Source organism: Bombus vancouverensis, chromosome 13 (assembly GCF_051014615.1).
Source record: "Bombus vancouverensis nearcticus chromosome 13, iyBomVanc1_principal, whole genome shotgun sequence".
Lineage (NCBI taxonomy): Eukaryota > Metazoa > Arthropoda > Insecta > Hymenoptera > Apidae > Bombus > Bombus vancouverensis.
The window spans coordinates 9,996,555-10,015,738 of NC_134923.1; the positions used below are offsets into that span (position 1 = coordinate 9,996,555).

Consider the following 19,184-nt stretch of genomic DNA (forward strand, 5'->3'; position numbering starts at 1 on the left):
ATTGCAATGTAATGTAATGTTTAAATTGCAACATACGTGCATCTAATTCAAACCAAACTGCAACTTCCTTCTGTACAATTTATTTAAACCTTGACCAAGGTAACTTGAAACTCGCGTAAGCCTGATATTCGTAATATTTGACTCAGTAACTTTGTGACGTTTAATTTAAGAGAACAATCCGAGAGTTAGCTCGCGGCAAAGCAAAGTCTCAACTTGATCTTTTAACGTCTGATTCGAAGGTTTGCATCTAACGCAAGTTTAACTTGAATTCGCCAAAGTTTCCCAAAGCCCTAACCGAAACTTAAATCGAGTTTAATCCGCACTTTGTAACATTCAATTGGACGAGTATCGACTTGATAAAATTCGTGCTTCGGATTATAAATTTCGATGACGTAAATAAAATATCGATGACAAGTGGTGCTACGGAATAATTAAAAATAATTCAAGATCAGCAGCTACAAATGCTATTGATTTATATTTAGTTGCTGTTCGAATTCTCCATCTAGCGACAAATATTTTACGATTACCTTAAAACGAATTTATTAGGAGTTTAATCGTACGTATCAGTTAATAAACGAGACATTATCACTTAGTATTTTAATCACCGTTATATCGTTTTCGGTTGAATATTTTGCTGTGACAAAGCTAGCTAATTATCTAAAGCAATTGTTCGACGTATCAATAAATAAGCTATCTCGACCGTACTTCGATCCTTATCGGCAATAAATCTACCACGGTTAATCCGGTTGAAACTGCTGCCGCTTAAAATCCTCCTCGGTGGAACCTTCCAGAAAATTAATCAAGATCGTAGCGAATCTCCTTTCATTAATTAGAATATTACTTTACTTCATCGCGTACAAACGTACGTTAATACGTTATCTTATCGCTAATAATACGTTGATTGAAAACGGCAGGCTGTCATAAAATATTCCATTTCCTCGAGATCATAACGAGTATCCCGATATTAATTCGGGAAGATAAATAATTATTCGTTTCGTTTCGTTTGATCTGAGTGTAGGCAACGAAGATAGGAAAAGCTTCGCAATTCTACTTTCGCGATTAAATTCCGCACATAATACCGCAATTCCGGCACAACTCAATTCTATACGCAGTAAACACCGGCAAATTATAGCGCAATTCCAACTACTTTAAGTTCTAAGCACCGAGACCCTAACGTTGTTGAATTGTGTGCCCGGCAATTCCAAAAAGATCCAATTCTTTATGCAGGAATTTCAACGCAAGCCAATTTCGCACGATAACTCCACCGTGGTCGGATCGCGTTTCTCGCATTTCCAACGCGGTCTAATTCTGCGCTCGACAATTCCACCACAGAGCAATTGCATGCCCGGCAATTCCAGTGCAAACCGATCCTATGTATCACAAATACAGTGCAGTACAATAATTCTAACGCAACTCCATTCTATGTAGCTCAATTCCAATCAACGACCAAAATCCGAATATACGAAATTTCCTATTGCGATTCCACGCAAATGGACATAATATACATAATACGTAAAACAAGGTTGCGATATCTGAATTTTTCGCATAAATTTCGACACGGAAATATGCAAAAGGAAAAAGGAGAGTGCCCATATAATGGCAAATGAATGCATAGAAATGATCAGACTGACGTTAGGTTTGTGTAAACGAATTGTCAAGCGAACAGAAATGGAATCGACAGAATGGACAGAATCGACGAAGGATTGTCAACTTTCACTACGTCATCGATCGTTGCGTTGGCTAGCCACTAGTAGCTAGCCTGTCGAGCGAATTTCATCGTGGAAAGACATGGTTGACACGAATCTGGACGCATCGACACCTATCTCATGAACGGAACTGTACCCGGAGTGCGCGTTAACGGTACCACAAATGCTATCTATACTGCTACGCTCGCTTCGTTTACTCGCCACGTGTTCAATGCGTGTGTAGACCGGCTGTTAACATAGTTATCGCATTCGGTTATCGATAACGCTTCCTCGTTGTCGTCGTTGTTATTGTTCATACTGTAGCCTGTTGTTTGTTCTGTATAGATGATAGACAGGCGGTTGGTCAACGATATTGACAAAAATACACGCGTTCGATGTATTACAGGGAATTTGAACACGAGCGTAGAAAAGTTGGTGATCTAGGTGGAACATCTTGAAATTGTAAAAATCGAGGAAAGAGGCACTGAAAGTGCCAGAACAGAAATATGTGGGAACTGAGAAATTTGGAAATGGTAATTCCGAAACTGCGAGTTCTACAACTGGAAACTGTGAAATAGAGAATCTTTTAATTGGTAGCTTCGATGCTGAGAATCCTGCGATTTGCAATTCTGAAATTGAGACTTCCAAGTGGAAAGTCTTTGAACTCTGAACTCTGAAATTAGGATGTTTATAATCCGGTACTTTAAAATTGGAAAGTTTTAACATTGAGAAGTGTAGGACCGAGAACTCTGCAACTAGGAACATTCTAAACGAAAATTCGAGAATTTGGAACTTTAAGGATTGTAAAGTGAGGATGTTTGAGGATTAAGAATTCTGAAAACTCGAGAATCCTGCAAGTTGAAAACTCCAGATCTGGAACTCGAAAACCGAGATCCAAATAATTCTATAAGCGTCCCTCAATTTGGAATTTAAAAACCGAAAATTGTAGAACCAAGATTTTTCTACGATTAGCGGCATTACAATTTGAAACTCTGAAATTAAATCGTGTTCAGAATTCCAGGATTGCCGAAATTTCCAAGTCAGACAGCTGCTACCTTCGCAAGATCATAATCGCCAGTTTTACGATTTTTTGACCTGATTCATACGACATTGAACGAGTTACATCATCCAGGGAAACTGTTTTGCAATTCGACTCGATGCAATTTGACAACAGTACGGCCAGCTTTGTATCGCAAAGAAACAGGTCAATGAATGTAGAACAGATGGTAGCCTCAAGATTTCAACGAGTCTGCCACGTACGCCATTCATGTTTTACGTGACAATTAATCAAAAGCTTCATTTCTTGAATTTAATAAACAGAGATATTTTTCGTTTCAACCATACGTTTCTCACACCTCCATAAACATAAATTCGCGAGCGCAATTAACGAAACAGAGTTTCACCGAAGATTTATTTCATTCATTAAATATTAATAATATGCGAGCGATAATGAATTAGATTGAATATTTGTAAAATGGCGGAACCGAGAACTCTGAAACAGGAATTGTCGAATCGGGAACTCTACAATTGGGAACTTTGAAATCGAGAATTCTAAAATTGGTACCTTCGATGTTGAGAATTCGAAAGCCCGGAATTCCACTATCGAGAACTCTAGAACTCGGAACTCTAAAACTGAGAACTCTAGAATTTGGAACTCAAAAATCGAGAGAACTCTGAAATTGAGCACTTCCAAGTAGAAAATTTGTTAACCTCGGCACTCTAACATTGCGATTACAGTTTGGCACTCTAAAACGGCAAGGTTTTAATACTGAAGATTTGAAAATCAAGAACTCGCAACTTCATAATCGAGAACCCTGAAACTGGCAATTCTGTGTTCAACAAGCGCAAAACAGGGAACTCTGTAGTTGGGATCTTTGGAAACGAATACTCCTAAGTCGAGTTCCGTAGACAATGGGGAACTCCGAAACGGAGAATCGTAAAATTTGAAACTGTAGGATTCATCATCGAAGAATTCTACAACTTTCAAGCTTTAGACCTAATATAATATTATATCATTATGATACAAATATTACACAGATGACGTAATATCAAAGAATGCTGTAGCACTTTGAATATTTTATACGTTCTCGCGCGTCATGTATGTTGGCTTTTGCGCTTTCAAATCTCCAATTTGTTAAGTATTTGTAGACTATCAGATTCACAGTATTTACGTAGTAAATCAAGCAATTATCGTCGAGAGATTTATTTCCAATTAAAAAGCGAGCAACGAAGAAGCAGGAGAACAGGAATTCATTCGCGACGATTGATTAAGGTTAATGGAAAAAAATGTCCGGCCGCTTTCTAATCCTAAAATACAACGGTCGGTTGAAAAACAGGAACGAGGAATGGATTATCAAGTGTGAAACGCACGGAACTTCTATTAACCCGACTGGGAAGAACAAGTTCGACACTGTTTCTTGCGTTTCTACGTTTCACAGTCAGTTTTCGCGTGACTAATTCCACATAAACGTTATACATAACTCGAGACCACCGTGAAAAGAAAAATACGTTTCTGCTATTCCTATCTCTTCAGAAAAAAAAAAGAAAAGAGAAGCGAAAGAAAGAAAGAAAGAAAAATAAATTTCGTACGTGATACGACTATTGGAACGAGATTTCCTAACCTAACGGACCGCCATTTCCATTGATCGCGCAGCCAGCATTTTTATAACTGCATTAAAGTTAATTAGAAAGCGTGATTTTCATATCACGCGAGGATACGTTCTTGTCCACGAATTTTCATTTAAGTACGAGATTCTCTTACGAGGTTAGGTTGCTTCTTGTCGGATCGTAACGTATACATATTAGGTTAGGTACATATGATACTCCTTTTTTCGTAAAATAAAATTCTAACCTCGCGCAATTTCTCTGAAGCATCGTATAAGTTAAGCGAGGCAATTTTCACATGATTCACGCCACTTTCTTATCGATTAACTATATTCCTACTTATTAACTATATACTTTCATTTTTCCCAGATTCGTAAGATTTATTAGTTCTAGAATTCAGAGATCCTTGAAACACGTATGATGTTATAGTTTCTCTTCGAGTGATTTATACTGTAAAAAAAAAAAAGAAGAAAAATAATAAAATGACTTATAATACATTCAATAATGATCTTATAAAGAGGGGATAAAAAATCCCTTAACCTCTTTCCCTAACTTTACCCCTACTTTGACTTTAACTTTAACCCTAACTTTCAGATACTACGTTCATATTTCTAGTAACTTCTAGGGTATAATTTTTCGCGGATATTTATGCAAGTCGGTATTTTCATGAAAGTAATTACCAGACGTAGTGAAACGATCGATTTGGAAATTTAATTTCGAATTCTACATTCGTTGTTATTTCGTTCGTCTAACTTTACGTGAATTCTTACATTAAGAAAAATTGAGAAATTGATTATATTCAGATAATAGACGAATTCATACAAAATTAAACGAACGTACAATGTTCAATTAAATTTTGAAAGCGGTCGTTTCACCAGGCCTCGTGAGTTTGATATTAAAGACACGAAACCTGGGTAGGTTTCCATATAACGTTCGTTTTATACATTTTTTCACCTTCAAATTTCCTATAAATTGTATAACATTATATCAATAACGAAAGATAAATAAATACGATATTAAATTCAAACTTGGAAGAGCCTAATATTTTTTTTCTTTTTTGTGAGCCAGACAAATTCGAGAATTTGTATCTTTCTGGATCTGAATCTTTTACCGAACTCGAATATTTGTATTTTCCAGTGAAACGAATTCAATACGAAAATAGTTTATTTTCTGTCGTGTCGCGATGCAATTAAACGATGACCAAGCGAAATGTCAAACTGACGTTTGCGTAATAACGAAAAAGGCGGTGTGTTCCATTCGTGTCTGTCTGCGAAATCCTCGTGAAACGACACAGGTGAGCAAGAAGAGGCAAGAGAGGTGGAAGACAAAAGAATCATCCAGCTGTGAGACCTTCGAGCGTCGATTCTGATATGCAACTGAATCTCGTTGATCGATCGCGTTCATTTGCGTAAGCTTTATTAATATTTCAATGTAGTATCCGATATTTCCAATCGAGTCTACCCTCCAACTCTTTGTTCTAATACGCAAGATATTTCTGACTATATTCTTAATCCAGATATGCTTATCATTCTTCTAGAAAAACAGTCGCAAGATAATCTGATTTTGAAGCTTTCGATAGCTTTATTTACGTTACGTAGAATTATATAATGAAAAATTAACATTCAAGCAAAAGATACAATTTAATATCGATAAATTAATAGTAATAAGATAATATGGAAATATGGAACGAATCCATTCGATTTATGGCTCTAAAAATCTATCTGGTCGAACCAAAGGTTTCAACAATTTTGAAAACGACCGTAAAAGAATTCGGATATATTTGGTCGTGAGTCGATGTGATTGTATTTATAATTCGAGCATGCTGTATTCATCGCTGTATTTAGCATCCGACTGCAATCTGAATTTCTAACGATATTTGCCCAAGTTTTTAATTTGCTCGATCAATTATCGGGCTGCGAGGTGAAGCGGATTAGCCGAGGCACATCAAGGCTACGACAGTTCTACGGTTTCAAGAACAAATTGAGGAGAAAAATAGCCAAATCGTAAGGTTTAAACGAGTTCTGTACATCGTGGAAAATTATGTGAAATTGCAATCGAAATCGATTAAAAGTGTTAGCAGAAATGACGATTAAAATCGACTAAAAGCGTCACCAAAAATCACAGTCTCGTACGTGGAAACTTACGGGACGCATCAGTAGCGTCGTAATTCTCTACGACATTCAATAAATCACGCGATATTTCAATTTCACGCGTCCTGCTCGCCAACGCGTGGTACTTTTACTTTGTACCTTGCAACATTTCCGAAAAAATTAATAAAAAAAAAAAAAAGAAAACATGGACCAAGTAGCCCAAAGATCGCCAAAGACTTGGAAAAGTCGCCAGACATTTCCACGCTTTCCTTCCAAGAAACTCTGGATATACCTGGTATCTTCAAACGATGCGTTTGCAAACACAAAGGCAGCATAAAACTGTGAAACACCACGGCGTACTAACGATACACTGCACTAAACTGTCGATAGTCGTGAGAAGAACGAAGGCGAAGAAGAGAAACGACGTTCGTCGCAGCGGTCGCCTTCTTCCACACAATTTCGCGTACGCGCTCGAGGCGCATTACGGCCAGCGGCTTGTTAAATAATTAGATTTAGCCGCGTCGGACAGTCTCTAAATTGATGTCACCGTCGTCGCCGACAGTCGAAACCTTATGACGCACGAATCGCGAATATAATGCGCATCATTATCGCGTAGTTATGGCCGTCAGAACCAATAAACGCGCGCTGCGCCCAATTTTCCTCCATCGACCATCGTATTATCGACTTCTTATCGTATAGCCGTTTATTTTCTGTTTCCACCTTCCTCCATGATCTTCGATATTTTGTCGTCGTACGAGGTACTTTTTTTATTCGAATGTAATCGATACGTACGACGATTTCAACATTCTCGCGAAGCTGAATTTCGTACGTCGGAATTTCCTAACAACTGAATTCTGCACGTGCGCAATTCCAACCTCGGGGCGTCGCAATTCTGGTCTCTGAGAGTCGCAATTCCGATCTCGGGGAGTCGCAATTCCGGCAATTCCTGGATCGGCGTGTCGCAATTCCCGCTCGAGCAATTTCTGCGCGGGGCAACTCCGATGCAACGACCGTTTCAATCTATGTTGCGCTATTCCGGCGCGGGTCGATTCTCAGAGTGGCAATTCCGACCAATTCCGCGTGAGGTGATTTCAGCGCGTCGCGATTCCACCGTAGTCGAACTTGTTGTATTCACAGTTGCAACGCGATTCGATTCTACGCGCGACAATTCCAGCGCACCTCGGTTCTACGTGCAGCGATTCTAACGCGGCACAATTTTATTCGCCGCGTTTCCAGCGAATTCCAATCCGTCATGTGTCGCAATTCCAAGAAATACAGCTCCTATAATTGATTTTTTTGTCGTCTTATTTGGTAGTTCTGAGCAATTAACCAAATTCTCGCAACTTTAAGAAATCTAGTTATTATTTAGTTGCAAACTAAACTGGTTTTTGGGTCTGCGAATTTTGCCCCATCACAAAATTGATTTTGCCTTTTTATCTTTTTCTTCTCTTCCCCAAGAGAGCTCCGGGTATTAATTGGTAATCGATTTATCCGTCGTTGCTGCGGAAGATTCGATTAAAGGCGGGAGACTGGCGAAGTTCACGAGGAAGCGACGTCGGTTCGAGGACCGATAATTCGACCAACTTCGAACTGTTTAAAACTTGCTACTTAATCTTTCCACTCTCTCTCTCTCTCTCTCTCTCTCTCTCTTATTGAGAAGACCGGCTTTGGTAGAAGCAGAATATCACCCGACTTTGGCCTAAGCTTTTATCTCTGAAGAATCTTGTCGAATAAAAAACACACTCTTCCGTTTCACGTTCTTTTCGACCAACTTCAACTTTGACTCGTACTTTCTTCCATATTTCACCTCGTACTTCGGTTGATACTTATATCCTTGTTATTTATCGTTATCGCTTGTATATCTCAGCTGTCAACGTTTATATTCCATCAAGTGTCCACTGCAAAGTTCACAACCTGCGTCAACGATCGCTTTCTCGAGATCGGGAGCGCGCAACGAACGATCGCCAAAAAGCACGCGACGATTTCACTGAAAAAATGTTCCGCACCCGACCAGCCGTATTTGTTCGCACGAACCGAGCAAATTCTTCGTCAGATACATTACGTTATTATGTAAAGACGAACGAACGGACGATGCAACCGATCCAAATGTCGTATCCGAGAACCAAATCGTCTCTACTTCTCGCGATTTATTCTCCTTTCGATTCGCATCGTGACACAAGGTTCGCGACACACCGATCTCCGATATAGCTGTGGTCGAGTTTTTCCAGCGATACTCGGGCAACGGATCGCGATTTTCGTAACGCGATCCAGAAGAAACAGAGTCGACGTGAAAGTCTGTCGGCGTACACACCACGTCCTTCCCTTCTCACCTTCTCCTTCCCTCGCTCCTTCCTTTTCTCTCCGTCCGTTTGACTTTCCACGGGCGTAACGCGAGAGCAAAACGCTCGATAGACGCCGCTATACTTTGAACTTCGACCGATCGTGCTTTCGCTGCATCTTCGATTTCACCGACTGGCCGCCATAGTTGCCCCTTTCCCGATCTTACAACGTTTTATCGCAACTCCACTCCGCTCGTTTTCCGTCCGATTCGACGCTCGGCACCTCCGCGCGAACTTGCGACAACCGACCGTTTCGCCTTGAGATTGTCGGTCCTTTTGGCTGGGATTTTAGCGCGGCATTTCGGTCACGATGCGATTTCCTTGACTCGAGCCTTAAGCCGAGCTCGAGTCGCGCATTCGAGAGGCTGCTTCAGTTTGAGGTCGAGCGCAAGGTTGCTGGCAATTCTCTGGATTTTGCTGCGTCGTCGAGATTGATACGTTGGAACACACTTGGCACCGTAATTTCGTGGCACGGAAGAATCAACGAAATGGAATTGTTTGGAAGATGGGTCGGTTGGAACGATGACAGTTGCTTTGTAATTCAACACCTGTTTACTTCAACGGCAGGCAATTCCTTCTAGATGGAATTGTGGCGCCGCGATTCCAACGAGAGTAATTGCCGTGTCACTCGATTTGCCCGCGATGCAATTGCAACGAGCATTCCGATACAATTGCAGCACCTTTCCAAGGCAATCGCAAAGTCGACAGATTCCATGCGCGGCAATCCCCGTTACACTAACTTCTCGAACGTTTCAACTCTCACTAATCAATATTCCTGTTTTCACAACTCGAAGCACCGTTGTTCCGAGTAAAAATCCTCCTTATCAATCCACCCGGTTAAACCACTTATCCTACATCTAGAGCCGTATAATTAAAAGATATCGTGAACTAGTTACACGCACGCGTGGCCGTATTTCGACCGTGTGACAGATATTCGCGCGGCAAAACCCGATTCAAGATCCGCGCGCCGTAAACTCGCCGACGCCCGCGGCCGAATCGCGATGTTTATTTTAAAGTTGCGGGGCCTGGCGCCATCGAGAGCGCACGGAGCAACGACGAGGCACACGCTGTCGCGGCTGTTCGCGGTTTCAGGTTGACTGGTTGGTTGGTTCGCTCGCTCACTCGCCGCGACTCGCTCGGATGTTCGCCGCGAAACCGTCGAACGGCTGCACCCCACCTCGATGGACACGACGCCGCGACGTGACGCGAGTCTCACCGTGCCCCGCTGCTCTACCCGGCTCTAGTCGTGCACCTCTGTCATTTTTTCTTCTTCCTTTTACCGGCCACACATGCGTGCAATGCACGAATCTATGACTAATCGCCGCTATTGCGAGCGTTCGATGTCCACACGAGACGAGAATCCAAGTCGCGGAAGAAGCGTCGATCATCTCGCGAACCGAGTCCGCTACGTTCGAGTCCCGGGCAACGCGATCGCTTCACACGTATTTATAGTTGGATTCTAAACATCGTGATTTCCGCATCTGGGAATTCTGTTCGTCGGAATTTCAACGACTCTTAATCTCGGTACGCTGCGATTTCAAGACGACATTCGCCATACTACTTTCCTATTACTGTCGCATCTAGCAATTCCAAGGAATCCTACTTTCTTCGTTGCGATTTCGATAAACGTTATAATCTCAATCCGCTATAATCGATCTCATTGTTCTCCGTTTCGATGCGTCGCAATTCCTGCACATCCAAATCGAGTTGTAATTCCATACATAGGAATTCGGAGTACCGCGATTCCGGTATCTCCAATTCGACGCGTAGCAATTACCGGCGCTTCTTATCCAACGCTCTTCTCCATCACGGATGCTATTCCAAGACGGCGCGATTCCAAAATTTGCCGACTCGTGATTCTAATGATTTTACATCCGGCGTCCGACGATCCCGCAATTCCATCGTTCGAAAATCCAACGTGTCTCACTTTCTCGGATTTTATCGCTGATCGATACAAATTTATTTATTTCTTTGTTTATCAACGTCAGACGGGATCTTATCTCTGCCTTGCAAACGTACAGATAGAAGTTGCGCGACGAATAACACGAGCAAGATAGACAGAAGCAAATAATATATCGCAATAAATGATCGTAATTGCAACCGTTTCGCGAAATTCTCAATTCCCATGCAACACGTAGTCGAATTCACAGTATCGCGTAGTTTCGCTGTGACGCAGCTCCCGTAAAACCATCGAAAGACCTATGCGTCCCGGTTGCATCGTAATCGAATTGCGCTCGGTCGCAGTTGCTCGGTGCGTGCGCCAAGTTCATCAAAGCGGCCAACTAATCGAATAACTCATTTCATTATAATAACGGTACCGCCTTGTACACCGAGACGAGATTCCGGTAAATTCGTAGCCGGTGCTTACCGGCGTGGAAATGATCGATGTACCCTCGGCTTCTCTTGCGAAACGCTCTTTTCCACGCACGATTGTCGGTAACAGCCGTTGAATCGAGATCGAACGAGATGTCCACGCGGTGAATTCGAGCGTGAAGCAGCTTTAACAATGAGTGAAAGTTCCGACCGGCGAAAGCAAATGGGAAACAAGCGACGTGTCGCCGTATACCTGTCCGCGCATGGAAATGCCAAACGTTTTGCTCTTATCCGCGATCGCATTTTCCCCGTATCACGCGCCAACTTCCGTTTAGTGCCTCTGTGACAGCCGTCATTCTCCAGCCACGAAATACCAAGTCTCTTGGTATTTTTTTCCTTACAATCTGTCTATTTGTTTCGTAGCGACCGAAGCATTTTATACGCGCGATCACGATAACGTCGATGGATGTAGAAGGAATTATTCGCTGTTTTAGTGGCCATGAGATACGCAACGATTTGGAAAGCTTGCTAGGAAATTGATGAAAATCGACTGCAGGAAATTGCTATTTATATTTTGAATTAGATTCGAGATAGATTTTATTAAGATTTCTAGAACACGTCTCGGATACGAGTTCCGATACGAACAACGACACAGATGTATTTGATAGAAATAGGAAATGTTTTCAAAGTACACACGTACGATGTGTGGGTAACAAATAGTTTGGACGTTTCCTAGAATGGCAAGCTTTAGGTGAATATATATTAGATCATGAAACATTCATCAAAATGAACCACTGTAATTTTACAAAATCAAAATTATTTCCATAAAACATTTCTCATGGCTTCGTGTACAGTACGTAAGGAACAATAATTTGCAGGTGTCCAAGGTTGACAAGCTTCAGGTAAACGCATGTAGATGGTAAAAATTCATCAAAAAAGAAAAAAAAGCCATTGTAATTTTATAAAATTTCCACAAGATATTTCCGATAGCTTCGTGTACGATACGCGAAGAACCCTAATTTGCAGGTTTCCAAGCGTGACGAGTTTTAGCTGAACACGCGTAGATGACAAAAAGCTTGGTGAAAATAAATCGCTGTAATTCTACGAAAATTCTGTAGAATATTTCTCGCGGGTCTAATGTCAGCAACGATTGAAATACATTTAATACAATGTGAGAAATGTTTTCAATGTACGTAGAATACATAAGGAACGATAGTTCGTAGCACCTAGAAGGTTCCTCGAGGTTGACAAGTTTTCGCTAAACATATGTAGACCACGTACTGTTAAGGCGAGTTTCCATCAGCGTTGCAGAATGTGCCCAAAGGCCGATTCGTTACAAAGTTTACTCGTGTCGGATCGCGAGTGGAAAATCAAGCATGTCGGCGGCCGTCTCCGCGTGTCTTTACGTAACTAGTTCTGATTAGCTCGTACCAGGCGGAGACGGTCCGCCGTAGCAAAAGAAATGCCAACGAGCGTTTTGCGAACTGCACGAGAGGCTGGCAAGATCGAGGGTCACGCGTGTGAATTACTACGAGGATGCATTATCGTAACTCGCATAATACTGTCGATCGCGAAATTTTTCCTACATTCCATGGAAACACTGATTTTTCGTTTCTTCTTTCTTTTTTTCTTCTTAATTTTTCCTACATTCCATGGAAACACTGATTTTTCGTTTCTTCTTCTTTCTTTTCTTCTTAATTTTTTTTACATTCCATGGAAACACTAATTTTTCGTTTCTTCTTTCTTTTTTTCTTCTTAATTTTTCCTACATTCCATGGAAACACTGATTTTTCGTTTCTTCTTTCTTTTTTTCTTCTTAATTTTTCCTACATTCCATGGAAACACTGATTTTTCGTTTCTTCTTCTTTTTTTTCTTCTTAATTTTTTTTACATTCCATGGAAACACTAATTTTTCGTTTCTTCTTTCTTTTTTTCTTCTTAATTTTTCCTACATTCCATGGAAACACTGATTTTTCGTTTCTTCTTCTTTTTTTTCTTCTTAATTTTTTTTACATTCCATGGAAACACTAATTTTTCGTTTCTTCTTTCTTTTTTTCTTCTTAATTTTTCCTACATTCCATGGAAATACTAATTTTTCGTTTTTTTCTTGTTTTCTTCTTAATTTTTCCTACATTCCATGGAAACACTGATTTTTCGTTTCTTCTTTTTCTTTTCTCCTTAATTTTTTCTACATTCCATGGAAACACTGATTTTTCGTTTCTTCTTTCTTTTTTTCTTCTTAATTTTTTCTACATTCCATGGAAACACTAATTTTTCGTTTCTTTTTTCATTTCTTTCTCTTTTTTTCTTCTTAATTTTCTGTATTTCAGAATTGTTCGGAGTTGTTCTCATTTGTAAGACGATTGTTCTTTATTTTGTCTCGTCTCACACATTTCGCGGGTAAATTTTCATTCTTTCGGAAAAAGGTAATCTTTCGTTAATTTTTATTTTCTCGATTTGTTATGACCGCTTTCTCACATGAAACAACTATTTCTAGCTTCGTTTTTATTTCGTACATTTCGCAGCTGAATTTCCTTGCTTTAGCGAGCAGGCTGTTTTTTATTTATTTTTATTTCTTTTATTTAATACGTCTCGCAGCTGGATCTGTTTCTTTATTTCTGTTATACGTTTTTGCTAATTTTCATGTGTTGACGACTTTTTCTATATTGTTGTTTTTTTTTTTCTTTTTACAAGACCGAGGATTCTCGTTGAAATTGGTATTTTTATGATTCTTATAATTAAACAAATTTAACTACAGGTTTTTTTCTTCTATCTACTGTACTTTGTACCGTACTTTGAATATTTTATGTATTTTTGCCACTTTACATTCCTCATAAACGTAGAAAAGTGCGCAGGCTATTATTATCTGTTTTCTATTTTTTTTTTGGTTACCATCAAAGTCCTTTGTGGATCTTGGCAGACCATCTTCGCTTTCTTCTAGAATATGTGCCACACATGTTGCACATTGACGCTTCTTTTTTGTACGAAAGCCTCGTGCGCTCTGCTTTAGATCGTATACAATACAACCTAATGACAAAATCAGCAATCACTCAGTTGCCTGATACCAACGGTCAAAATTCTACCAAATGTCCAAACTGGACAAATTGTGAAAGTAAACAACTAAATAAAAAAAAAACTTAGTTGCCAACCCAATATTACCGTGTTATACACTTTGCTGTGGGCTATTTTTATTCAAATAAAATGATAAAAAATGTCTAGCGTTAAAGAATCGACGTGTTATATTATGTAAATTCCTGCACGATGGCCAAGACTCGTTTTATTACTTCTTTATGCTGTAACGAGCTATAAATACGTAAACGGTAAGTCGTAAATGCGATTCATTATCTTACAGAAAGTTTCCTTTCTATATTTCCTTCTGTAACATAGATTTAACCCGTTAACTGTTACAAATATAACGACATCTTTATCTATGAATTTCCCATGTTACAATGCGTTTCTCCGTTTCTGTTCAAAATAAATTACATCTACGTTCGGAGCAATTAAAATAATTACAATTGTCCAGAACGTTTTGTAATCGTTATATTTATACGTAGTCGAGTCCACAAGTAAACATTGTGATTTATTACAACGTAGGAAATAAAAGAAAAAGGAAATATGTGTTGTTTTAAGACGCAATGTACAATGTGTTTTATTCAAATTAATATGTATGACGTCGTTCCTAGAACGCGTACAAAGAGTTTTCTGTGCAATTGTAGAATAACAAGGACACGTTATAATGCCAAGGTCTAAAGTTTCGAGTATACGAGTACGTACTTATTTTCCATGGATCCTAATTTTGAGTTACTTCAGAAGCACGAAAGTTTCAAAGCAAAACGTTTCCAAGGACTTTCGTTCGAATTTACAGAGTCTTTATTAAGCTCGAGTTATGAAGCTTGGAAGCAGCGCAAGCAAATATTTTACTAGGAATTTATTTTCATTCACTTTGCTACGCAACGTCTAAGTACATAATAATTTCACGAAATTACATATATCTTTCTTATCCTTCGTTATTATAGTCGGTTATTATCGACGAATAAAATAAGATCGACGTCCAGATGGAAATTATTGTCTCGCGTGTATTGAACAAGCATTTTCATGAATATTGTTCATATTTTAATATTATCAATATTCTAATAGGAATTTCCTCTGGCTCAAATTTTTACTTGCGTATCAAACAATAGTTTTCTCGGATTTCTTTTAATTTTATCCCTCGTTAATTATACTTGATGAATATTGTAATTACGAATATCTTAATGGGAACTTCTTCTTGCTCAAATTTTTAAACTTGCGTCTCAAACAACAATTTTCACGAATTTTTTTAAATCTTGTTCCTCGTTAATTATTCTTGGGGAATTTTATAATTTCGAATATCTTGATGGGAATTTTTTAAACTTGCGTCTCAAACAACAATTTTCACGAATTTCTTTTAATCTTGTTCCTCGTTAATTATACTTGATGAATATTGTAATTACGAATATCTTGATGCGAATTTCTTCTTGCTCAATTTTTTAAACTTGCGTCTCAAACAATAATTTTCATGAATTTCCTTTAATCTTATCCCTCGTTGATTATTCTTGATGAATTTTATAATTTCGAATATCTTGATGGGAATTCTTCTTGCTCAATTTTTTAAACTTGCGTCTCAAACAATAATTTTCATGAATTTCCTTTAATCTTATCCCTCGTTGATTATTCTTGAGGAATTTTATAATTTCGAATATCTTGATGGGAATATTTTTAACTTGCGTCTCAAACAACAATTTTCACGAATTTTTTTAATCTTGTTCCTCGTTAATTATACTTGATGAATTTTATAATTTCGAATATCTTGATGGGAATTCTTCTTGCTCAATTTTTTAAACTTGCGTCTCAAACAATAATTTTCATGAATTTCCTTTAATCTTATCCCTCGTTGATTATTCTTGAGGAATTTTATAATTTCGAATATCTTGATGGGAATTTCCTCTTGCTCAAATTTTTACTTGCGAGTCAAACTACAATGTCACGAATTTCTTCCTTTCCTTACGAACTTTGTGCCTTACCGATCATTATCGATAAGTAGAACAAGAGCGACTGCTCATTCTAATTGTTGGAAATTATCTTTTTATTGCGTCGTTATAGGTAATTATACAAATTGAAGGCAGTGACAATTTAAAAAAAAAAGAAAAAAAGAAAAAAGTCACACATGATAAAATCAATCCGTGTCGCAGACCTCAACACAGTCGACTTTCGCCTCGGATTAGAATGTCTGGAATAGCGAGAGAGCTTGGCCTTTGCTCGCCGACCATTTGCATTCGTGGAGGTTAATGGATCGCGGCAGAAAAAGGAACTCGATTCTATCCTTTCGATCTGCACACGAGAACGGCTATAAAACATCGGCACAAGACACTCTCTATTTATCATTCGATGCTTAACGCGACATTTTACTTTCTTCCTTTTCCCTTTTTCTAAATAAAACACCAAATTTTTACTTTTTCATCCATCCTCTGACAGCTTTCTTCTTTCTATCATTTTTCTACCATGATATATTTATACGTTAAATAAAATTGTAAATAAATAAATAGTACAATTAAAAATAACGAAGTGAAATATGTATTTCGAAAATATTTTTTTCCTCTACTCTTTTTTATTCGTTTAACCGGTTAGCTGATGCGACCTGTTTGAGAAGACGAAGAAGCTGATGCGCGCAGGATGTGTGGCAAAGAGTAGACGATGACGAGTATACTCGTCAAACGTAGCTAACTGTGTTAAAATATACATTTGTTTAAAAACGATAACAATCTACTACGAAATTTACGCTATTTCCTTTTTATAATTATCTTCCCTTGTATTTTTATCATTTTCGTTACTACCACAGACCCGATCAAACCACCGGTTTCCAAATTTCATTTCAAATTCGTTGCTTTTTCTTTCTCGTTCGTCGAACTTTACGTGAATTCTTCCATTAGATTGGCAACTAAGTGATTGCGGGTTTTGCCAATACTACCTAATGACAAAGTCCGCAGTCACTTAGTTGCCAACCCAATATCATCCGATCGATGGAATTCTCAATTTTTGCTAATATAAGAATTCCATAGGAATTAATGTAAAAACTACGTAAAGTTAGACGAAGGAAAGAAAGAACGACGAATGTTGAATTTTCAATTGAACGTTGAAACAATTTGCTAAGATCGGTTCTAATTTACAAATAACATTTTTCTAATCGATCACACGACTATATAACGATTCGAGTTGATGGATTTTCTTACGTCTACGTTGTATACGATCAATGACGATGAGTTGAAAGTAGAGCGATCTCGATCCAACTGGTGGCGCCGCCTCAAAATCAAACACAGTGTCTCTGTAGCAATTTCAGCGAATAAAACAGCCTCTCCTTAATTGATCTCATTGAGCGTGTTCAAGAAACCGAGTTAATTTAATTTCTCGGCCGTATCAGGCCCGCGATACTTCGTTGCGTTTCGACGTTGGAAAAATCTCGCAGTTGAATATTCCCTTAATAAATCCACTTAGGCGATCTTTCCACGAAATCTCAAAATTTCAACTAAGCAAAGGAGAGATTAATATGCCGCTGTAGCAGACTTCCAGCTTTTAAGAATTTTTATGACAAAAATTTTCAACTTTTTTTTTTTTTGCCTCAAACATTTTGCACGCCGAGTACTTTACACGTTTCAACATGCGTGTCGTTTGTTGCTATTTTTGAAGGTTTCGCGAAGTACACGCGTTGGATAGATACGATTGACGCTGTCGCATAATTCTTCGAGTTGTTGGAATTTTTCAATTGCGTTGAGTTTTATAAAAATGAACGAGGAAAATTCTGTTCAACGTGGGTAACACACGTTAAAAATTATATTTCGAAAAAACGAGATTGTCAAGGTACGTGAATCAATTGTATTTTCTATGTATAATGTTTAATTTTCTGTACGTGATAAAGTATATACGGATCGTAATATCATCTTTTTATTTGTCCTCATCGTTCGTTATTCTGACTTTCCATACATCTTCTCCTTATCTCCTACGTTTACCTCTCACAGTCTTTGTTCGCCTTCCTTTATCTACGCTTTCATTCACACACTATATACTCTACAGTCTATGGTCTATAGACTATTCTAATTTCAAGTATATATTATAATAATAATTGCCAGGAATGTTTGTTATCCTGAAAAATCATTAATCTTCGAAGAGTGTTGTATGTTAAAAACGATCGTTTTTTCATAAATTTTTGTATCTAAAAAATTATTATTCTTCGAAACTGTTCGTATAGTGGAAATGATTACTCTTTCAACACTCTTGTGTGCTAGAAATGATTATTTTTTAAAAATTGATGTATCCTAAAAACGAGTGCTATCTGGAAAATCCTCGTATCCCAAAGTAATGAAATAATTCAAATTATTGCAAAATTCACCATTACTTTGAATCTTCAACGTTACTATATTTCCAACACTACTTTAGGAATCAACAATTTCTTACGTCAAAAATTATTACTTTTCAAAAATTGCTGCATCCTCGAAACGAGTGCTATCTTGAAAATCCTCGTATCCCAAAGTAATGAAATAGTTTAAATTATTGCAAAATTCACCATTACTTTGAATCTTCAACGTTACTATATTTCCAACACTACTTTAGAAATCAACAACTTCTTACGTCAAAAATTACTATTTTTGAAAAATTGCTGCATCCTAGAAACGATTGCTATCTGGAAAATCCTCGTATCTCAAAGTAATGAAATAATTCAAATTATTGCAAAATTCATCATTACTTTAAATCTTCAACGTTACTATATTCCCAACACTACTTTAGAAATCAACAATTTCTTACGTCAAAAATTATTACTTTTCAAAAATTGCTGCATCCTAGAAACGATTTCTATCTGGAAAATCTTCGTATCTCAAAGTAATGAAATAATTCAAATTATTGCAAAATTCACCATTACTTTGAATCTTCAACGTTACTATATTCCCAACACTACTTTAGAAATCAACAATTTCTTACGTCAAAAATTATTATTTTTCAAAAATTGCTGCATTCTAGAAACGAGTGCTATCTGGAAAATCCTCGTATCCCAAAGTAATGAAATAGTTTAAATTATTGCAAAATTCATCATTACTTTGAATCTTCAACCTTATTATATTCCCAACACTACTTTAGAAATCAAC

At 38.1% G+C, this 19,184-nt stretch overlaps 1 protein-coding gene across 6 annotated transcripts in view; it reads right to left on the reverse strand.

The window, feature by feature from the left end:
* siz (Brefeldin-resistant Arf-GEF family protein schizo) overlaps nucleotides 1-19,184 on the reverse strand; it is a 146,906-nt gene that overhangs the window by 52,895 nt on the left and 74,827 nt on the right. The window contains exon 1 of one of the 6 annotated variants that reach the window (XM_033347167.2): nucleotides 6,672-16,982. The exons of 4 other annotated variants lie outside the window; for them this stretch is intronic. The gene's annotated coding sequence lies outside the window, so the exon portion shown is untranslated. Of the gene's footprint in view, nucleotides 1-6,671; nucleotides 16,983-19,184 lie in introns of those variants that run through there. One more of the 6 variants, XM_076623861.1, reaches the window with a different exon arrangement.